The sequence below is a fragment of the Cupressus sempervirens genome, chromosome 4 (genome assembly GCF_028749045.1).
Source record: "Cupressus sempervirens isolate cs-2001-9-10 chromosome 4, ASM2874904v1, whole genome shotgun sequence".
Lineage (NCBI taxonomy): Eukaryota > Viridiplantae > Streptophyta > Pinopsida > Cupressales > Cupressaceae > Cupressus > Cupressus sempervirens.
In genome coordinates, this window is record NC_143121.1 from 55,217,962 (window position 1) to 55,243,408 (window position 25,447).

General features: G+C 34.5%; 1 pseudogene; it reads left to right on the forward strand.

The window, feature by feature from the left end:
• Positions 1 to 7,227, forward strand: part of LOC149559911 (uncharacterized) — a 132,843-nt pseudogene extending 125,616 nt beyond the window's left edge.
• Positions 7,228 to 25,447: the final 18,220 nt, after the last annotated feature.

Here is a 25,447-nt window from a genome sequence, read left to right on the forward strand (position 1 = left end):
TTATAGTGGGTTGGGAGAGCCAGGTAATCTGCTTGTCCCCACTTGAGTCGTTCCTCTCAGGTTGTCCGAGAGTAGGCCCTTTAAAGGATTCTAAACTACACAAAGAGTGGATCAACTTTTGGAAGTCAAAATTTCTGATTCACCACAAGGGTGAAGAGCATACTCTCCTATTCCAATCATTTTCTCCCAAACACGCCAAGAAGATTCAGTTGCCTCTTACTCTTGAAACCAAATGGTAAGTCAAGATTTTTGATTCACCACAAGGGTGAAGAGCATACTCTCCTATCACAAAAAGATCCTAATTGTAAGTTTTAATGTGCCTAAAAATAAAAAACTAGTATATGCCACACATGTAAAAGTAAAGAACAAAAAAAATTAGGTTTTTATGTGTTGGGTAGCCCTGCAAACAACGTTAGTAGCCCTTGTGCATTTGAAGCTTTGACATGCATTCTTTTTATGCAATGTTTCAATTTTTTTCACAAGGATGGCAACTTGTAATCACAACTTTTTAGCACCACAAGTTAGTGTGAAATAACATAAAAAACTAAAATAAAAAGTGGTTAGTTGCCTCAAATATCCAAGTTATCTTTCAATCAAGTGTATGCAAAGAAAGGGCAAACTAATCACAAATGCTCTCATTTTTTACTCTTTGCTTTTAACCTAGTCAACATAATTAAATTTTTTTGCTATGATTTCGGATCCAAAAACAAAAATGAAAAGAAGAGACCCTTGATATAAATCAGAGAACTTTCCAAAATGTAAGAAATTCAAAAAATCCTCTTCATTTGTGCCCTAGGGACCCACTTTGTTAAAACGGACTAGATTTATCAAATCAAGTTTTTGATCCCTAATATGATCTCAAAAGTCAAAACACAAAGAAAGCACCCCTCTTATAATTCAAAAAACTTTCTGAAAATGTAAGTAATTTCAAAAAATGCATTGATTTGCGATAAAAAAATGACATTTTATGAAAAAAATAAAAAATCATAGCTCCCGTAAATAACATCAAAATTCTCTGAAAATCAGACTGAGACATTTTGGACACATAGCCAACTTGTAAAAAAAAATTCAAAACCAAACTCCAAGCGGTTTAAAAGATATGATCAAATCTTTAAACCAACTAGATTTTTGGCCTTCAAACCAATCTACTTATGGGTTGGCCTTAAAACCAAAGTGATAATTCTACAAAAGTACTTGATTAGATCCAATATATTATTATAAAAAATTAGAGATAATAAATAAAAGCAAATAGAGCTAGAAACTTGATTCAAGCCCCACGGTGGGGGCAAAAAATGTACACTCGAAAGTGTCCCACTCTAAACCCTTCTATCCAAACGATTCCATGAGTTTGGAATGCTTGGATGCTGGCTTAGAACTCCCTATCCATGGAGTGCAAGAGAGGATATTTCAAGAATAAGAAGGCTCTCAGATGATCCTTAGAGATACTCTTCTTGCTAGTAAACCATGTAATGGGAGGTTCCAAAGACAAGATGCAAGAATGCAAATGTCCCAAAGAGTTCTTCAAGAATGCAATGCAACTAAAGATTAAACTAGAATGAATATGAAAAGTGTAGCTATTCTAAGCATGTATGAGAGTGTTGCAATCCAAATATTAAGCTATGTGAGAGATTATTGCAAAATAGAAGCTAAATTAACATGCAACATGAATCTAAGCTAAAATGCTATGGTATGAGAGAATGTAGACAAGAAATAGAAGTTCTCCACAAAGCTCCAAAGAAACTTGTTAGAAAACCTGCAGCATAACAATATTCAAAATGAGGATGGATCCTTTGAGGGAGAAAGCTCTCTCCCTTTTAAAGTCGTACGGACGGTAGAGATCAAGATGAAGATGGTGGATGATCAACGGTGGAATTTGAGAAGAGGAGTGATCCATGTGCACACACAAGTCAACCAATAGAATATAAGTTGACTTGTCATATAAGAGAAAAGTCACAAAGCTTTTTCTTTTAATTGCAAAATAGAAAAAGGACTTTATGTGTGCACTTTAAGTGGGTTAGAAGAATGGGGTTTTTTATTTAATTAAAAGGGGAAATGTTCTTTTAATCAAATAATGAACTTAGGATAGCATAGTCAAACTATAGGTTATAATCAAATAAATTGATTATTAGCAATTTGCTCTAGGTAAATGATTAAATTAATTTAGCCAAAATGTTGAAAAGGGGGCTAATAGTCTAGATGACTATTTTTAGGTGATTACACTTATAACTAAGTTTTCAAGTCTACGTCACCCATTATGATGCCACATCAGCATGTCTTTTGCCAAGTTGTCTAAAACAACCCAAAAAAAAATGAGACCAATGCTCGTGCATAAAAGGTACCCATAGTTGAACAACTGATGTGGCATCACATCATTGGTTATTTTTTATAACTCAAGTACATTTTATTCAATTTTGGATAGTTAGCATCACAAATATTAATACAATGTTGTCAAAAAAAAATTGGACATTAAGTCAATAAGTATTAAGAGAATAACTTTTATCACAACTATTGAAACACATCCAAGTACCTAGTGTCATCAAGTTTCAGGCCTGTGGGCCCCTACCCTTATAAAGACACGATGGACCTTATAATCCGACGATGTTTATCTAGCGTAAAATATGCACTTGATGTGATTTTTAAATTAATTAATAAATTGCAGGAACAGTCATATCAGACACATATTTTCAGGGGCATATTTTCTACCGTTTAGCCACGGGCTTATAATCCCGTCCATCAGGCTTCAGTAACTATGATAATGATGAAGTCAAGTTTCCCATTATTTTCCTTCTTGTAGCTACCTTGCCTGTTGTTCCCGCTACGATTAAAAAATATCCTGACGTGCTATTGGGGCCGTTGAAATGTAAATCAAACCAAATCTTCCATGTTACTTTCTATTTGACACCTTCGGTCGATTTGAAGGTATCCTGTCAAATGGGTGCAGACTGTCAATTTACAGAAGTGTACCTTATCTCGTCTGACTCGTCAGAAATTCAATTTTCTTGCGTGGTGCGGGGGACTTGTCAGTTCACGAACTTGGAATAACGTGGAATTTATCATCCTCGACACATTGCGTAGCCCCCTGGAAATTGTCTGTAATGCTTAGCAATAATTAAAAGTATATCGTATATATCAAATGTCGCTAATTAAATGTATATCGTATATATCAAATGTCCCTTATTCGTTTATGTAGCAGTTAATTATTAATGATTTTAGAGATATTTATATATTGATGAATATAGAACATCTTTTTAATTTGTGTTTATTTGTTTATGATATTGTTATATGCTCTTCTTTAGTTCGTTGTATAGGAAAGGAATTTATAGCTATAAGCCGGTACATTGACGGACAAAAATTTGCATTTATGTGGTTGACAATGACTTTTGTTGTAGTAGAAGGCTGTTGAATAGATGACAATAAAGTAGGTAAAGTTGTTGGAATTCATTGAATTCTGTTTTGAATTCTAAAATGTTTCTGTGGTCACCTTCGCACTTGCTTTCAAACTTCATACAGAGAATAGCAGAGGGCTTCAAGTCATTCTCCATATATTCAACCCACTGAAAGACACACTAAAAAGGAGCAACCGGTGCGTGTGGCGGCTGACAAAAATGCTTCGGGAAGCTGTAGCCGTTGTTGTGCTCTTCCACGTCTGTGGCGCCGCTTGTTGTGGAGGCCAAGAAAGAGATTCCCTTTTGCAGTTCAAGGCATCTGTCCTTGATCCGTCACATGAAGTGTTCAAGTCATGGCAGGGCTTCAACTGCTGTGAATGGAATGGTATCCAATGCCATCCTCTCACGCACCATGTCATTCGCCTCGATCTCCACGGTTCATGGGATGATTATTATATGGTTTATGTGGGTACTTCTCTGCGTAATGGAACTGGGGATGTTATTTCCCCATTGTTCAATCTGGAACACTTGGAGCACCTCGATCTCAGCTACAATAACTTCTCTGGAGTTGAAATCCCTCCTGGATTGAGCAGACTCACGAGTTTGCGCTACTTGAACTTATCCTGGGCTATGTTTACTGGAGACATGCCCGCGGACATGGGGAACATGTCTACTTTGCTCTATCTGGATCTCTCTGGCTACAATTCTCTGAGTATGGTGGACATGCGGATGTGGAGGAGAAACTTGAGAAATTTACGGGAGCTTATCCTGGACGACGTGGAAATGGAGGAAGTGGCCAGCGATGATTTGGACAGCGCTCTCTCCACCATGTATTCTCTCACCCGTCTTCAAATGTCCAACTGTACCATGTCTGGAGAAATTCCCCCTTCACTTACAACCCTCGCCAATCTCACCCACTTAAAACTTTCTAGTCAGGGATTTTTTGCGTGGCTATTATTCGCCAATTGGCTAATATATTTCGATTGGGCTATAGAAATTGGCTAAAAAAACAGACCGCCCAAATTTTATAAAATACTCATATAGTGGTCGGAACGTTCGTCACTATTATTACATAATTTCAATTTGGTAGTCGGGTTGTTCGTCCATATTTCTCTTTGATTTTTACTTTTATTCGCCACGAAATTAATTGAGTGTCTCTTTCGACGATCATCATTCGCCAAATTCCCATTTTTCTATGTGAATTTTTTAATTTATGAGTGGCACTGTACTCCATAGACAAGTACAACTTATTTTGATACGTGTCAACATTCCGGTGACTACCTCGACAATTCTTGTTCTTTCAAGAAATGTTGGCCGAAATTAAACCTCAGCCATTGATCTTGGATCATCAGATGGTCTGAATTCTCAAAAAATACATTTAACATAATTACATTTCAAAACACAATTTGCCATCAATATTAATAATTTTATTAAAAACAAAAATTATAATCGCCATTATTTTATAAAAATTGTTTAAACTATTAAAAAATTTGCCACCAAATATCCCTCCTGCCCTGCTGAGTCTTCCAAGACTGCAACTGCTGGACTTGTCCGGTAACAAAGATCTGAGAGGGAACATGTCGAGCATTCTGCCTCAACACTCTGCTTCGCTTCGCACCCTCTACCTTTCAGAGACAGCAGTGGGAGGAAGTATTCCAGATTCAGTTGCCAACATTTCCTCCTTAACTGTCTTGGATCTCTCATACTGCTATGTGGAAAGTATTCCAAGTACGATGGCGAATCTTACAGCTCTTAAAGAATTGTATCTCGATTATAACATGTTAAGAGGGCACATCCCCTCGTTTGGGGAAATATCTTCTCCCTTGGGAAGACACTTTCCTTTGGCCAAAATTGATCTTTCCCATAACCAGTTGGATGGTCCCATCCCTCCAATGCTCTTCACTGCACTTCCGAACCTCGAACATGTTGATCTCAGTTACAATAAATTGACGGGCAGCATTCCATCCCCTGCATTTAAGCTACGCTACATTACAGAGGTCTCTCTGGCCCACAATGCCTTGACTGGTCAAATCCCCCCTTCCATTTCCCTACTCGTATCCCTGGAAGAGCTTTATCTAAGCAACAACAAATTAGAAGGTGACATCCCCCTCAACATTTCCAGTCTTTCTAAACTGAAAACCCTTTACCTGGAATCCAACCAGTTAACTGCGGTTCTTTCAGAGTCTCACATTTATAATCTCAGTAAACTTGTAGATCTAGATATTTCTGATAATCTTTTTGACAGTCAAGTTCAGTCCAACGTGGATTCCAAAGTTCTCTTTGCAAACACTCAGATTAAATTCATGTAACATGGAAGGTGGGATTCCAACATTCCTGATCACTCAATATGATGTTAACTATGTGGATTTGTCCAACAACAGTCTTGCAGGAAATATTCCCGAGTGGATATGGAGTCTCAATTCTCTCCACGGTCTCAATCTTTCTCACAATCGCTTTGCAGGAGTTCTACCTCATTCGTTGATGGGACTTAGCGATTTGACATATCTGGATTTGCATAGCAATAATTTACACCTTGGTCAGCTTCCTCTTCTTCCTGACGGCTTGGCTCTGTTGGACGTGTCAGAGAATCAACTCAGTGGATCCATTCCAATAGAATTCGGTGAATATCCGAATCCTTACTGTTTGTTTCTCTCTCAAAATCATCTCAACGGTAGCATTCCACCATCTATGTTATGCACAGTAACTGTTGTGGACCTCAAACAACAAGCTTACAGGTAACATTCCAGCCTGCTTCAAAAATTCTTCTACAGTTGAGATATTAAACTTAGAGAACAATAATTTGGAGGGCAAGTTGCCAGATAAATATGAAAACATGACCTCTCTTCGGGCATTAAAATTGGGTGGAAATGGACTCAATTCGTCCATCCCAGCCTCTCTTGTAGAGTGTAAGCAGTTGGAGATACTAGATTTGAACAATAACAATATGGGAGGGTTCATTCCAAATTGGATAGGGAACCTTCCAAGTCTTAAGATTTTGATCTTGAGATCAAATAGATTCGAAGGCGAAATACCTTCTGAAGTGACAATTTTGCCACTTCTTCAAATCTTGGATCTTTCGTCCAATAGATTTTTAAGAGTCATTCCACCCAACATTTCTTCTGTGCAGGCTCTGAGAAATACAACTGTCGGTGCTGAAGTCTTAGGTGATGGAGAAACTTTTCCAATCTACGTAGATCGAGCGACGATCGTCAACAAAGGCCGGGATATGGAGTTTGTAAGATCTTTGGCACTGGTAAAATGTCTCGATTTGTCAGGTAACAATTTAACAGGTGGCATTCCTCAAAACATTGGATTGCTTCAAGGTTTGGTCATTCTGAATATTTCAAGAAGCCATATTTTGGGTGAAATCCCAAAGAGTTTGGGGAAATTGGAACATCTGGAGTCTCTCGATTTATCACACAACAGACTGTTCGGAAATATTCCCTTGGATCTACAATTGCTCACATTCTTGAGTTACCTAGACTTGTCCTACAATAATCTTTCAGGTAGAATACCACAAGAGAGGCAATTTGAAACATTTGATGCACCATCCTTCTCAAACAATTCAGATCTGTGCGGTCTCCAACTCAACACAACCTGTTGCGGCCTTCACCGAAACAAATCTTGTCCAGCAACCATTCCGCCAGGCACAAATGCTGATAAGACAGATGAAGAAGAGGAGGAGGACGATGTATGGTGGGGCGTTGGGCTGGGAATGAGCTATGCTGTTGGGTTTTCGACTGCGATTGCAGTGTTATGTTTTACTACAACCTGGAGTAGAAAATGCTTCCAGGTAATGGACAACATTATCATTTGCCTGTTTCAAAGATTCAGGAAATAGTACTTAGTTGTCTTCTATAACTGTTGTAAGAACTGTAGAAATTATCAGCTATGATATAAGTTCGTAAGGTAGTGAGGAAATTCTCCCTCCATTATATTTCTAGTTATAAAAGAAATAATTTTGTTGGAATCTCAATTCGAGCATTACCAAGGGCTCTGCCCCTTTAAAATTATGAGCACAAATTGTTATCAGTGCAGATCATAAACACCTTAAGTTCAGTTTTGTTATGTTTGTATTACTGCTTAACCGGGAAAAAAAAGGGAGTCCACAGTTGCAAATACAAATGTACCCTTGATTTTGCGTAAATGCCATCTACAATGAAGCAAAACATCTGTATAAACCGAAAAAACAAAATTAAAGAATTTGACAGCCTGGATCTCCTGTAACCTGTAATGCCCAACTCAGCCATATAAAATACAGATGTAACTCAAACATATCAAGCTAAAGGGAAACTTGGACAAATATAATCATTATAACAATAACAAGATTTGCATGATTGGTAACTTCATACACTATAATTATTACGCCGAGAGGCATTCTATACAATCAGAGCACAAATCCCAGCATAAGAATATGTCAAAATAGATTCGCCGTTAATAAAAAAGAAATGGGAGCGGTTACAAACTAATTCAATTAAAAATAATTTTATAAATGCATTTTAATTATGCTGTTGATAGCGATAATAAGCAGCGACAGTAACTGCCGCCAAGGTGGACTATGCGGGGGGGTGCTGTAGTGGGCTATGTGGGTGGCGTTGTAACAGGCCCAAAGAATGTGAAACTGAAAATATGAAATGAAAGAGAAACTATTGATTCAGATTTTCAGGGTACATTCCAAAACATAAAGAATTGATAATGAAAATGACATTGAAATGATACTAGAATAATATACGAATAATATTGAATCATTTATATTGATGTCTGGGCATCTTTATATAGTTTTATTTCCTCTTACAGCAACCACTTACGGGAATAACTTCCCACAACTATATATTGAACTAACTTTATTTATCTAATTTAAACACAAAAACTAACCTAATTAATGTAATAAACCTAACATTCCCCCCTTATTACATTAATTCAACAATCATTCTTGCTAACCTAATTAATGTAATAAGTCCAAAATTCTCCCCTTTATTACATTAATCTAACAAAATTGAAAAGCCTTCACCAAGATGATAAACTTTGATGAAGCTCCTTCACCAATCTTTGAAAGTAATCTGCAACTTCAGATTGCAAAGCCTAATTTTAAAGTTGAGCTCCTTCACCAATCTTTCTCCGCAACTTTAGATTTCAAATCCTAATCCTGAAGTTGCCCTCATATCCCAACTTCAGATTGCAAATCCTGAAATTGGCCTCATAAAAACATTGTTTCTACCTCTTTTACACAATGAGACATAGTTCCTCCACATTTTCACATCTCCATGGAGTGTGATTGATGCCTCCTTTGGTGCTACACATGAGACGCCTTTCCTCCGAAAGTCTACATCTCCTCCGAGTGTGTCTAACGCCTCCTCAAGTGTTGTAGAAACAATCACCACTAATATGTTTGGACGTCTTTCCTCTGAAAGTCGACATCTCCTCCGAGTGTCTCAAACGCCATTCTTGAAATCTTGCCCCTCCTTACTCAGTAGAAGGAAAATCACATAGCCAAGCCCCCTCTTTTCTGTAGGGACACAAATCTATCAATTCCCCTCTTATCTTCAGGGAGGAATTGGCCAAGCCCCAACTTTACAGGGACACAAATAGTTGCCTCTCATGCAGTAATCATCTCCAAGCGAGAAGCTAGCTTGAGATGATAAAAATCCTCCAACCTCCATTTCCTCCAGCCTGGACTATTTACTTCTATTCTTTATAGCAAAAAACTTGTAGCTTTTTCACCAATCCACATACAATATCCCATAGATTTTTTTCAACCAAAAGAAACTGTATCTTAATTTGCCATATATAGAATTCAAAACCTTCAAACTTAGCAATAGTAGACATTTTATCCATTTTCTTCTTGATTGATTTAAAAGAAAATCAAGCAACTTAAATAAAATGCACAATAGAAAAGTGAACACTGCTTACAAATTAAAATGCATCCAAGGCTATAGGAAATGGTTCTCCAAAAGCATATGAACCAAAGCAACTTACAAATTATGAAAGGCCAAGCAAAATATCAAAATCATTCCTCTTGCATTTATAATGAATGCAATGCCAACTTCACTGTTGCATACAAGCATTATCATCACTGCTGGTCACAACACATTTTCATCTCACCATTAACTCTCCATTGCCTATATACCTTGCTCTAATACCACTATAACAGGCCCAAAGAATGTGAAACTGAAAATATGAAATGAAAGAGAAACTATTGATTCAAATTTTTAGGATACATTCCAAAACATAAAGAATTGATAATGAAAATGACATTGAAATGATACTAGAATAATACACGAATAATATTGAATCATTACATTGATGTCTGAGCATCTTTATATAGTTTTATCTCTCCTTACAGCAACCACTTACGGGAATAACGTCCCACAACTATATATTGAACTAACTTTATTTATCTAATCTAAACACAAAAACTAACCTAATTAATGTGATAAACCTAACAGGCATTTCATCCATTTAAATTTTTTTTTCCTTTTTGAACTATTAGCCATGCAAATATGCCATTTCAAACGTTTCCTGGTATTGGCCATTTCAAACGTTTCCTATTCCTTTTCATTCTTTCAAGATGATCGAATTAAAGAATTCGAATTTAACTCATGTAACGGCAGGAAGCCGTAAGGACAATTCTAAATCCTTAAATATGTTGGCCTTGTCATATTCTGTCATACTGATATCTGTCTCTCTTCTATTCTACAAAACTCTCTTATCCTGAGGAGATCCAAAGGAGGCATTTAAGCCAGGATAAAGTGATTATCGACCATAGAAGTCATGAGTCAAGTATGGTGGCAATTTAAATTTCTTCATCCATATTTCATTCATAAATACTGGTCTTTCTTTCTGTGGCATATTCATATATGTTTGAATCGATATGTGTTTCAAGTTGTTGTTGATTCTTGCAATATACTCTAAAATGACAATCTTCCACTCATTGTTGTATCTTAATTAATTCTTCTGTTTTTTCTCTATGTTGTTGCATGAGTTGGTCACGGTCCCTTGATTTGATCTCTTAACGTCAAGGACTTGTGCCATAAAGGTGACAATATCCTTTGATCAACTTTCATCATGTTCTTTGTATGCACTTCTTCTATCCTTGAGGATTTCAAATGGATTAGAGAATGCTACCTGAGCTATCAAAGAAGGAATTTCTCTCTTCTTCCTAATTAGGCTCTCTAGAATTCTTGCTCTGTTATTTTTCACATGTTCTTGTTCTTCATGCTCTTCAGTTGCTATGCCGTTTGTGTGGGTTCATTCTAGGAAATATTAACTTGGTTTTCAACTCTTTTTTACCATCTTATCTTGAAGGGTTTCGCTCGGTTATCTCTTATCTTAGGCATGCCCTTCTAAATGTCATGTTCATGACATTTTCTGAACTAAAAGAGATGCTTTCACCGTCAACTTCTCTCGTATTGGAATTTCACCATCCTTAATTTCAAAACCGATTAAATTAATATAAATCAAACAAATATTAATTATTTTTTAATGTAAATTGTATTGTTTGACCATCCTTCACATGCGGAACTGCGCTCTTAGCACGGCGGGGTCACTAACTTCCCTTCATGAGCCACCCACATTCTTCTCCTTAAGTCTTGAAAATACACAAATTAAACAGTTGCATCAAATCGGATGTTACTTAATCCACGTATTATTGAAGATGTTACTTGCACATTTTTGCTCTTCATTTTTTATTAGTTATGTTCTTGATTATTTGCACATTATTTTATGAGCTAGCCTATCAAGCCATCCCTTAGCAACATCACACTACTTCATATTATCTATTTTTAAAGAAAGCCAAACTTATAAAATTTGAGACATATTTTAGTTACAAGTTGTGGTGAATATTGTGTATTGTGTTAGTCTTCTTTATTTTCTAATTCAAAAGAGCGAGCGACTTCTGAAAATGTCGTCTTCTTTTCCTCCCTCTATTTTAATTGCAATATTAGGGTTTGACTAAGTGTAATAATTTCGTGATGGTGGAGTTGTCATTTTACCTCATTCATCAACGAGGCTCCGATGTGGGGTCATATTTTTGGTTGCTCCCATAAAAAATATATTTTTTCAATCTTTTTGAAGTGGCCAATTTTATAAGTGGGTGGTGTGAAGTATGATGTAAAGGAGATGACATAAGCGAGATGGGAAACAACAACGTCATATTTGGAGCACGGTGTTTCTTTAATGTTTTATTAAATTACTCTTCATTTACGACTTGTAGTTTCTATCTCCCCATCTATACGGCAACGGCTAAAGGGTAAACTATTTTGTTTACCCTTGCCGCTATGCCTAGCTTGTACCCTACCTGCCGTCAGTGCAAATGTACCCTGCCAGAGCGTCCATCCCCCTACACGCCCACTGGCACCGTGTCAGAATTGAAAATCGCGTCCAGTTTATATGGAAGGCTCAACCCTTTTTCAATGACAGTGAAAAGTTACATTTTTCATTTGTAAATTTTTTTGAGAGAAGTTGTAAAGGTCAAGAATATTAAGAAGATTAATAGTAATGTATTTTTTTTTTATTTGCAATCAATTTTTAACTTATTTTATTTTGTTTATTACTTGTATTATCTTTTAAGTTTATATATTTAAAATAATAAACAAAATAAAATAAGTTAAAAATTGATTACAAATAAAAAAAAATACATTACTATTAATCTTCTTAATATTCTTAACCTTTACAACTTCTCTCAAAAAAATTTACAAATGAAAAATGTAACTTTTCACTGTCATTGAAAAAGGGTTGAGCCTTTCGTATAAACTGTACGCGATTTTCAATTCTGACATTGTGTCAGTGGGTGTGCAAGGGGACGAACGCTCTGGCAGGGTACATTTGCACTAACGGCAAGTAGAGTACAGGCTAGGCACAGGGACACGGGTAAACAAAATAGTTTACCCTTTAGCCATTGCCCATCTATACTGCCCCACTTTTAGGCTCTTCCACTTCATTTTTTTATTAGAAATAGCTCATACATTTTTTCCATGTTTGGATGCAGTTGTATTCGTCCTTCCATCATGTATCACATTCGTTCGTGGAAGAATATGATACACATTCGTAGGAACAGAAACACACCATAAAAAGATGGAGCATACCAAAAATTTCATTCATTCATAGGAATACTAGATACAATTATTTCTCCTGTTTACTTTATATATTATAATTTTTGTAGCACTATGCTAGAATTTTAACAATCACAAATACAAAAGAATTTGGTTATTAAAAGTATTGCATGTTGGGTATTTAAAATTCAGACAAGTTCAATGTGAATGTGTTGGAAGTGGTTTGAGTTATTTAGCTAATAGATCCATTAAAGTGTAGATACACATTAATTAGGGTACATTTTATGCATAAATTAGTTTAATGTTTGAAATGTGGAAGGCAATGCTGCCATGTTCAAACATTACAATGTAATTTTTTTGTAGAATATTAGAATGTAATTTTTTCGTAGAATGTTAGAATGTAATTTTTATCCATAAATAATTTTTCAAAAGTAGAAGGCAATACCACCATTTTTCTTATATTATATTGCTAACTCTTTTATTCAAATATATTTTATGCAAAAATTAGTTTAATGTTTGAAATGTAGAAGGCAATGCCACCATTTTCAAACATTAGAATGTAATTTATTCATAGAATATTAGAATGTAATTTTTTCATACAATATTAGAATGTAATTTTTATCCATAAATAAGTTTAATGTTTGAAATGTGGAAGGCAATGCCACCATTTTTCAACATTACAATGTAATTTTTATGCTTAGATAAATTTTAGAATGTAATTTTTTCTAACATGTATTTCAATACTAACTATTCCTTTATAATCTTATTTTGAACTAAATACATGTGATTGAAAAGATTTTATGTACTCTTTTTATATTAAAGGTGCACATCATGAATTTTGACTATGGAATGAAAGTCGAAGTGTGTTGTGACAATGATGGCTTCCAGGGAGCATGATTCCTTAGCACCGTAATTGGTTGAGTGCAAAATGCTCAAAGGCCAACATTTGTTATTCAATACGATCACTTTATTATAGATGAGGTGACTCGAGAACCTCTTATCGAAGAGATTTTTGCTGATCATATTAGACCTACACCACCGGTTGTTCCACTACCAACATACATTCCATTCGATTTGGCTGTAGATGCCTTTCAGAATGATTATTGGTGGTCTAGAGTGGTTGTCAACAAGTTTTAGTCCCCCCTAAGTCAACAATAATTTTTTGAAATCTACTTTCCACATACCCAAACTCTTGAACCCTATTCTCGAGCTCGCTTGCGTCAATCTCATGATTGGGTTAACAGAAGGTGAATATTAAGGTAGTGGTGGTGAATATGCTCTTGGTTCTTTTTTGTGTGGACACCCACATCTTCTTTGGAAACTATTCTACTCTATTAGGAAGTGAACGTTCACTATCTTCTAAAGTGGGCTTCCTATTATTTTTGGTATTGTAGAAAGTGAACATTCACTATCTTCTAAAGTGGACTTCCTATTATTTTTGGTATTGATATTTTGTATTGTAAAATACAACATCATGTACTTATCTATTTTTTAATAAAATGATGTAATAAATAAGATTATTGATTTCCATGATGTAATAATCTTTTTTGACTATTTATCTTGATGTTGTATATTTCATAATCAAATTATACACTTTCATAAATCTTTTAATTTATTTTTATTTTTTAAATTCTTCATGCTCTTTTTTTCCCTTTATTAATATATACTTTTACAATATAATAAACTCTCTCCAATGTTTCTCTCCATTTATGGATACTCTATGCATACTTTTTGATGCTTATATCATCTCATTGATCTACTTGCACAATAACTTTCTCCAATTTCTTTCTACATTGTAATAGTGTTACACTTATATTTTTCTTTAGCCTTAATGCCAAACATTTAAGTTGTGGGAATGCCCAAGTTGAATTTGAAGTCGAACCTTCGGGTCAGTTCAACTTCAAGTTCAATGAGTTCATAATATACTTTCGAGTGTTGAAGTCGAAGTTGAATCTTCTAGCCAGTTCAAGTTCAACTTCAAGTTCATCCTGGGTTGGTGCAAAGTGCAGTGTTAGTTCAAAGTTTCAATTTCAGCCCTAGCAATCAGAAGTTCGAGAATCATTATGATTCAATCAAGATTGGGAGCTTCAAAATTGTATTTGAAATGGTGAAGCCTGAAAAGAATACACCGTTCTTAATTTCAAAGCTCATGGACAGTTTCAAGTATGCAGTTCACAGATCAATGACCCAGATTCAGCAGTTGGAATGTGCGGCTCAAATTCAAAATTAAGCTCAGACCCTGTTTCAAGGTTCCAAGTCTAAGACCTGAGGCCAGAAGAGGATGGTGGATAATGAGATGAGATGGAAGTCAAAGGAAATCATTTTTATCTGCAATGAAAGATGCATTGATGATAATGGAAGATATGAGTTCAAAATCGAGCCTTATTTCATTATAAGTAATATGTTTTGGCTTTTCAGGCGCTTGATAAATTCGTAAATGAATATGGGCATTTACAGTGGAGACATAATAGGTAGGCTCTTATGCATCTTACAAGTAAATTCCAACATGAGATTCAAGTGCAGGTATTGGTGTATATATTGTTGTCAGTTTTAATACAGCCTGTAACTACAGATTTTTGTCTGCATTAAAATAACAGTCACAATCTAGGGAGCATAAATTTTTATCCCATTGTTGGATTTTTCTCAATTTTTGATATATTGTAGAAAATCAAGTTTTATAAATCTTCACCAAAGCGATTTTCAAAATTTGCTCAAAGTCAAAAGTTATGATGGACTGTATGCGGGTCTATCAACATACCAGCAAATGCAAAATGTTCTGCAATCATAAAAATTGCGGGTCCCACGGATTTTAATCCAACCATTGGATTGAGTTGAAATTCGGATATGTTTGAGGAAACCTAGTTATCTCAATTTCATCCAATCCATTTTGCAAGATTCCTAAGGGATCAAAAGTTATGACTGTTTGAGTGCGGCAGTATATTAATGATAGTTACAGGATTATAATTGCAATCTGTAACTAGCATATGCCACTTGTCCAACATGCACATGCCATTCATTTTTGTAGTGATAGGTGTCCATAAGAGGAGTTTGGACGAATGTAAGCAATATCATAATGTTTATTATTATTATTTTTGATACATCACTCTTACTCAATAATGGACAGTGGAATATGAAAGGTTGGGAGCAGTTTCAAGAAACAGTTATTCAAACTGAAAAAAAATGGACAAAAAGAGAAGATAAATAGTACAAAGAATAATAAGAGAGGGGTTCTTCTTTTTCTGTGGAGAAGTTCTATAGCTGCTGCTAGAGGGAGAAGAGATTTCTATTTTGTAGCAGAGGAAGCAGTTTCATTTTTTGCAGGTTGATTGTAATAAGGGGATGGAATAGTACTATTATTGTTTTATCATGCCTCTGAAATAAAGAGGGACATTGGTGTGTTTGATTTTATAGTCATATGCATTTTTGTTTCTAATTTGAAAGGATTTTGGAGTCCTTTTATTTTTGTTTGAGATGCAGTTCTTTATTATTATGTCAGATGTGATATATGCAATCTTATGGTTATGTATTCACACTTTTGCATAAAGATGTTTACAGCTTTCTCTCTCCCAATTTTCTCTGCAATGTGAAAGACTTGGTAGATAGTCCTATGGCTATTTGCTGGTTTTTCTCTCATTATCAACTTATTAACGTTATAATCACGTTCATCTCATGTTGATGAGTGGATGTTAGAAATCCTTGGTGTCTTCTGGTAAAAGGCATAACCAACTATTAAAATTCTTTGAATATCTTTCTAAGAGGGAGCTATACCTCTCAATTTAGAGGAAAGCTATCAATCTCATGATAGTATTTCCAACCGTTAGTGGTAGTTGTTCTTCTATTTGGGCATTTGGAGTCATTCTTTGTATTTAATTTTGGAAGGAAAAAACTATTTACTAACAAATAGTAAGGTTCATTGGTTGTGTATTTATCATTTGTATACAAACATATGTTACTCTTCTAAGGTTATTTATCTTCATTCAAGCATACATTATTTACAGAATTTAATTCACATTTAATAATATTTATTGGTGAAATATTTTTCATGTATATATCTATATATATATATATATATATATATATATATATATATATATATATATATATATATATATATATATATATATATATATATATATATATATATATATATATATATATATATATATATATATATATATATATATAGATGTTACTTCATTAATGTTTTTTCCCTACTAGCTATGGTGAGACCTAGGTTGAATTTTGAGACAAAGGAGGAAAGGAGAAAATACCAAAGACAATATCAAAGAGAGTATCATAGAGAATATTAGAGATGTCAACAACAACAACAACAACAAACAGAACTTGAAAGAGAACAACAAAGAGAAATAGAAAATCAAGGGCACAGGCAAAGATATGCCAGAAGAAGTGCAGAAATAACAGTTGAACAACTAGAAACTAAAAATCAAGATCTGCAAAATGCAGAGAGAAACCATCATCAATGTACTTCTGAGAGGGTCCTTCCTAAAAATTCAAAAAGCTACCAAGTTCAACATCCTCAAACCAAACCAAGCCACATATATGACCATCCTTCAAATATAAATAATCAACTAAATATTGAGAATGTATGCTCACCATCCATAGAACATGTACCAAAAACACCACAACATGGAAGTGACATACAAGTTGATTTAGAATTGCAAAATGATAAGGAAAACATGCCCAATCCAAATGGTATGCTTCACAATGAACAAAAAACATGCCCAACCCAAATGGTATGCTTCACAATGATACAGAAAACATGCCCAACCCAAATGGTATGCTTCAATCCAAATTTAGAAGATTCCAAATGCAGTTTAGATATCAGATAGATTGTTTGAAAATACCAAATATGTGTTATGTTTGTCAGGAGTCATATGTAGGAATGAAAGTATATCGCACTAGTGAGGGTCCAATATGCAATAGGTGTCATCAAGAGACAGGAATTCCTAGGTTTTCATCTGCAAATAATATGGATCCGGGATGTCAACCACCAGAGCTTGCAAATTTAACTTAGGTTGAAGAGATGTTGATTGCACATGTAAACCCTATATTGCAAGTTACACTTGCAATTGGCGGTCAGTATAAGTATAAAGGACATACCATTACACACAATTGGACATTTACCAATCATTATTGTTCGAAGAAGGGATCAACGTGGTACACGATATAACTTTACTCTAGATAGGGATTGTGTTTATAGAGCATTGAAATACAAAGTTGAAAATGATAAATTCTATACAGATGTCAGGATAGATGAATGTGCTCTTAATGACCTTCCTACAAATATAGATGAGAATATTTTTCATATATTAAAGATGATGCACATGGAATTTGACTCTGATGCAAATAAAGTTGTATTCCTAGGTGCTCTCATAGAGATAGACGAAGGTAATATAATTGAGCACACAAACTCTATGGTTTCAAGGCCACCTAATGCTCAAAGGGAAATGGAATTAGTTCATCCTTGGATTAATAATCTTGATGTAGTTCCATCTACTTTTATTGAGTGGCCATCTATAGTTGCATCACCTATCAACGAGTATGTCACATCTGGGTTGTTGGGCATGGCTTTCCCAACATAATTTGTAGATGGAAGTTGTGATTGGTTAGAGCATAGAATGAAACGAGTATACTTGCATGAATTTGTAAAGCATTTGATCAAATACAGGGATCACCATTTTGGAAAACATCCACAGTTTAGGTATTTTGTGTTGAACATGGTAATGAGACATCACAAAGTTCAACATCTATTTTTGCAAAAAGGGGCTTTCATGAAATGCCAATTACTATTAATGAATTGCATGAACATATGAAGAATATGCCACGTAACAATCTTATAGATAGGCTAATGCGGTTTGGAACAAGTCTAAGAGGAACAAGATCATATTGGGCAAAAAATAAAGTAGAATTAACTGACTTGCTTGACTAGCTTGGCACACCTACAATGTTCTTCACATTAAGTGCTACCAATATGAAATGGCTTGATTTACATGCACTAATGCCTAGTACACCACCTTTTGATCCACAAGAGGCTCAAAAATGGAGAAGGTAGAATATCATCGACTATCCACATATAGTCACTTATTACATGCACTTAAGGAATACAATGTTCAGGAAAGAAACACTTGAAAAATGTATGAAAGCAAAGGACTTTTGGTGCAGATATGAGTGGCAACATTGTGGTTCAACTCATGTTCATGGCTTCTTATGGCTTGAAGGGGCACCAAATATGGACACTATTAATTGGTCAAATGAGGATGAACGAAAAAGTGCAGAGAGATATTTTGACTCCATTATTCATGCATGGAATCCTACACATGATCCACATCAAAGAAATATACATGTAAATTTCATATTATAAATCAATTAAATATTAATATATGTTTCTCACCTCAATCCAATAGAATAATATATAAATTATCATTTTTTAGGTCTTCTAGAATTTTGGTCAGCATCCATGCCTCAAGAATACAACACAACTTGTTGAGATGGATATAGATCAAGATTATGAATAGATACTTAATTGTGTTGAAAGACACACGGTCTATAAGGAGGGAGTCATAAAAAAAGAAGGCACATGGTTTGCAGATTAATCAAATTCAAAAAAACTTATATCTAAATTATCTATTTCACCTTTTTCAACAATGATTGATAAGATATGTATTTACCAATGTTTCAGGTATAATGCTCCTTGGAAATTAAATTTGGATGAGTCAAATTTATACATAGATGCAAATTCGGGTGAGAGAAAATTTGAACCAGCAAGAAATGATGATAGAGTTAATACACACAATTGGTACATACTGCAATTATGGAGGGCCAACATTGATTGGTAACTTGTCCTTTCAAGACATGCAGTTATCAAATATATTGTGAAGTATGCAACAAAAGCAGAGAAAAGCTCTGAAACATATCAACAAATGTTGATGCATCTTTCAAATCTTGAAAATGTTGATGATTTGGCATCACGGGCATATAGAAAGCTTTTAATTGAGACAGTTATAGAAAGAGATATTAGAGCTCAAGAAACATGTCATATGTTATTACAACTTCTGTTCGTGAAGTACAGCATAAAATTTGTCAATCTAAATGTCTTGCATGAGGTTTTCAAACCCGTGGTAATCAATGATGATGGAAATGAGAAAGAACTCACAAAATCTTTTGTTGATGGTTATAAAATGAGATGAATTTCTATGGAAGGTATCAATTTGATTGATGCAGCAAGGTCCTAGATATATAATCCCAAAAGAAGAGGAGATAATAAATGAAGCCCAAGAAAGAAAGAAACTATTGTTAGAGTTTTTCCTAGGTATTATACTATTCCTCCATGAGATTCTGATAAATGGGTGGACTTTTGTTTTTCTGAGTTGATACTATACAAACCTTTTCATAATGTTGAGAGAGACATTGGTCATGATGATGATACTATAGTAGCAAATTAAGACTCATTCAACTACAATCCTTGGCATGTCCAAAGGAAAGAACATGCACAAAATGATGAACCTTCAAGTGATTCAGAGATGGAAGATAATAGAACCATTCAGGAAAATACTACAAAACATGAGTGGGAAATAATATCTAGGTTACACCGTGGTCAACATATGCCAGTTTCTGAAATTGACATGTTGGGAAGGAGAGATATTGATAGAAATACAAATTGCTACAGTGAATATCAAACTGAAGAGGAGACAATCTGAGCAATAAATTTCATACCTGAAATGAAAAAGCATGGATGTCTTATGTATGATGGCATTCCACAGTGCATCAACTTTACAACTCTTAGTCACAAGCAGCAAAAGGTAGTTGACATTATTCTAACACACTACCATAGCAATCAAGTGGAAAATCCCCTTATTTATGATAATTCAAGGAACAATGGGAACATGAAAGTCTTATCTAATTGGTGCCATCAATCAATCTCTTTAGATGGCATCAATGACAAATCCTTCTCTACTTCTATTGCTTTCACCAACTAGAGTTGTAGCTTTCAATATAGGAGCATCTAGCATTCATTCAAAGTTACAGATTCCAATTACAAATTTTTCCCAATTACAAGGGACAAGACTTGAAAGCTTTCAACAAGAGATGCAAAATATCAAGTATATTTTGATTGATGAAATGAGCTTCATTGGCTAGAATATGCTGGAAAATATAGATAGTCGACTTAGACAAGCCTTCCCACATAAAACAAACATAAGCTTTGGAGGTATCTCTTTCCTTACAACACATGGTGTTATTTATGTCTCTTAATTCTTATTAACATTGGTTATATAACATGTATTTCTTTTGATTTTACTTTATGTATGTAACTTAAAGTTTTGCAACTATCTTTCATGTGTATCTATTATTTTAATTGATGATTTGGGGCAATTACCTCCTATTAATGATAGACTAGCATATGATAGCAATAGGCGGGAAAATTTATTATGGTGGGAATTCAAGATAGTGGTTACACTAGATAAAGTATTTAGGCAAGATGGAGAAAATATCCAACAACAAAGATTTCATCAGATTCTCACAAATGTTAGAGATGCCAATCCACAAATAGATGACTAGAACTTGCTCATGACAAGAACACCTATGAGATTAGATGTTGCAACCAATGATGAGTTTGATAAGACAGTGCATTTATTCTCTACAAATGACAATGTTTATAACTGTAACATGAGGATGTTGTATTCTTTAAGACATCTAGTTGCACGTAGCCTTGCAACCAAGTCAACAAATGGTAATGGAAATGAAGATTTATCAAGAGAGGAACTTGATATAGAGTTATTGATTAGTAACAATGCAAGAGTAATGTTGACTACAAATCTATGGATAGAAGCTAGTCTTGTGAATGGATCATTGGGATATATTAGAAATATTGTCTACAAACCAGGAACTACTTCACTTGAGCTACCAGCATATGTTACAGTTGAATTTGATAACTATTATGGAGTACCATTTGATGATCATCATCCAAACATAATACCAATAGCTCCATTGTAGTGGGGTAGGACCTTCCAACTACCATTGAGGTTGGCATGGGTGTTGACTATTCACAAATCTCAAGGGCTAACTCTTTCAAAAGCCACAATTGACATAGGTCCAAGAGAAAGAACAGGATTGACATTTGTAGCCATGTCTCATGTTAAGTCACTAGAATCTTTGAGGATAATGCCACCATTTACATACAGCTGCTATGAGAAAATGAAAAGTGGGAAACAACTTTCAAAGAGAAAAGTAGAAGAATGTAGATTGGGAAGTCTTGAAAATCATTGATGTTTTCAAACATACTATTTAATAATAAAGTTTTATTTTTTCTACTACATTATGTTATCATCATCGTGAACTATTATGTTGTTATTCTTATTATTACATTGATAGTTTATATTCCACAGTTAATGACAACTATAATTGGATATGCTCAATGCAACATTATAAGCTTATTATTTTAACTTTTTAATGGTTGCAAGTACGATTAGGCTGAAATTCAATTTTACAAATTCTCCAATTTGTAATTTTAACTATTATCATCAATTGGGTCCTCAAATTAAGGTAGCTATAACATTAATTCAAATTATAAAAGACCTTCTTCAATTGAAATAAATCAAAATGATTATGCTTCATGATTTTCAACCAATACATTGCTACTCAATGTTTGAAAAGTATGTTTGTATATTCTTTACTATCCTTAAAAGGTCATAATATTACCATGTTTGCATACCCAAAATTTCATTACCAATTCTAATACAATTAGGTTTTTATATTCATTTTCTCCACACTTGATTATACTAAGTGACCTATTATATTTTTTCAAAACCATTATTGATTAAAAATTTATGTCCCTCTCATTAACTATGCATTTATTCTTCTTTTTTATTGGTGCTAATGCTTTCTAAATTGTTTTCCATGATTTGTTTCAGGCATGGTAGCCTCTGATAGCCAGTCAATCATTATCGACATGAGCCCAACTTCTTGTGTATGATCAAATCATTTTTTTGAGACAAAGTTTTAGAAGTGTGCACAAATAATTAAACAATGTTGTGCAATTATGGTAAAAGCACTTGAGAATGTAGCTTTATCAATTGATCATGTACAAGAGATAGAGATAATGGAGATGGAAGAAGTTTCCAAATGTGTACGCAACACTTCTGCAAAAGTATATGCATTTCCACCCATGATGAAAGAGGTCTATGATGATCATATTATGAACAAAGGTTGTAATACAATTTTAATCTCTAAAGAATATGTGATCTACTTACATCATTATGGAGAGCTGTACACATTGTCCATATGATGATTTCTCATCTTTCATTTTTTCACCTATTACTTCATCTAAATAATTATATTAGGAGATATAGTTCTCCTTTCATCTATGTATCAGAATAATAAATAAACGATTTAACTTTTTAGCTCAAATTCTTCTCCACTATACTTGCAAATATTTGTGTTTGTAGCTACACTATTTATGCTGAGCATAATTAACATTAACCAATGGTCTATTTATAAATGTAACTAATAAATTTTTTTAATTACTTAAGGAACATTGTAATCCTTATATTGCTCAATTCTAAGAGGCATGTCTAATGACAACAAGCTACCCTCCTAGATATAACTGTAAATGCAACATTAATCATAACTCTAACCATGGTCCTACTTTATCCCCTAACCCTAACCCTAACCATAATTCTAATGCTTTATCTACCCATAACTCAAACTATAACCCTAATTGTAACTTAAATTATAACCTAACTTATATTCTAACACTAAACCTAACCCTAACCCTAACCCTAATCCTAACCCTTTATTTACCCCTATCTCTAACCCTAACCTTAAGTCTAACCCTAACTCTAATCCTAACCTAACCATAACTCTAATCCTAACACTAACCCTAACCTTAACCCTACCCCTACCCCTAACTCTAACCCTAAATATAACTCTAACTCTAAAATAGAATATTCATTTTATACTCATTTTAAGTGTAATAATTACTTCAATAACATTTACTAGCCCTACATTATACACTATTCATGCTAAGAATAATTAATAGTAACCAATGGTCTATTTATAAACGTATCGGATAAAATTATAAAACTACTTAAGGAACATTGTAATCCTTATATTGCTCCATTATGTTAAGAGGCCAGTCTAATGAGAACAAGCTTCCCTCCTAAATGTAACTCTACATGCAACACTAACCATAACTCTAACCACGGACCTACTTTATCCCCTAACCCTAACCCTAACTATAATTCTAATGCTTTGTCTACTCCTGACTCAAACTATAACCCTAATTATAACTTAGACTCTAAGCCTAACTTATATTCTAGTACTAAACCTAACCTTGACCTTGACCCTAACCCTAACCTTGACCCTTTCTCTACTGCTATCTCTAACCCTATCTGTGATCCTAATCTTAACCCTAACCCTAACCCTAACCCTAAACCTAACCTTAACCCTACCCCTAACTCTAACCCTATCCCTAAATCTAACTCTACCATAATTAGACTCTAACCCTAGTCCAAATTGTCATCCTAACCTTAACCCTGACCCTAACCTTGATCCTAACCATTTCTTTACCCATATCTCTAACCCTAACCTTAACCCTAACTCTAATCCTAACCTAACCCTAACTCTAATCCTAACACTAACCCTAATCATTACTTCAATAATATTTACTAGCCCTTCGTTGTACACTATTGATGCTAAGCATAATTAACAGTAACCAATGGTCTATTTATAAACCTATCTAATAAAATTATAAAACTACTTAAGGAACATTGTAATCCTTATATTGCTCCATTATGCTAAGAGGCATGTCTAACGAGAACAAGCTTCCCTCCTAAATGTAACTCTACATGCAGCACTAACTGTAACTCTAACCACAATCCTACTTTATCCCCTAACCCTAACCCTAACCATAATTCTAATGCTTTGTCTACTCCTAACTCAAACTATAACCCTAATTCTAACTTAGACTTTAACCCTAACTTATATTCCAATACTAAACCTAACCTTGACCCTGACCCTAACCCTAACCCTAAACCTTTCTCTACCCTTATCTCTAACCCTAACTGTGATCCTAATCTTAACCCTAACCCTAACCCTAACCCTAACCCTAACCTTAACCCTAACCCTTCCCCTAACCCTAACCCTAAATCTAACTCTACCATAATTAGACTCTAACCCTAGCCCTAATTTTCATCCTAACCTTAACCCTAACCTTGATCCCAACCATTTTTTTACCCCTATCTCTAACCCTAACCCTAACACTAGCTCTAATCCTAACCTAACCCTAACTCTAATCTTAACACTAACCCTTACCTTAACCCCACCCCTACCCCTAACTCTAACCCTAAATCTAACTCTAACTCTAAATCTAACTCTACCATAATTAGACTCTAACTATAGCCCTAACCCTAAATTTAATGTTGACTAAAACCTTAACCCTAGCCTTAACTCTAACCTTAACCCCCAAGTCAAACTTGTACCCTAACCTTAACCCTAATGTAGCTCTATATATAACCCTACCCCTAACTTTAACAGTTAATCTAACTCTACCATAATTAGACTTTAATATTATACCCAACTCTATATATAAACGTAACCCTAACAATAACCTTAAGCCTAACCCTTTCTCTAACTCCAACACTAAAACTAACTATAACTATAACCCTACCTCTACCTCTAATTATAGCCCTAAATCTTACTCTACTGTAATTGGACTTCAACCCTAATTGTAATGGTAACCCTAACTCTAACCTTAACCTTGACTCAAAACTCTAACCCTAACCCTAACTGAAACCTTGACTCAAACTCAAACCCTAAATCTAACCCTAATCCTAACCATAATTCCTATGCTCTATCTACCCCTAACTCAAACTATAACCCTAACTAGACTATCTCATATTTTAACCCTAAACCTAACCCCAACCCTTTCTCTACGGCTATATGTAACCCTAACCCTAACTCCAATCCTAACCTTAACCATAACTCTAACCGTAA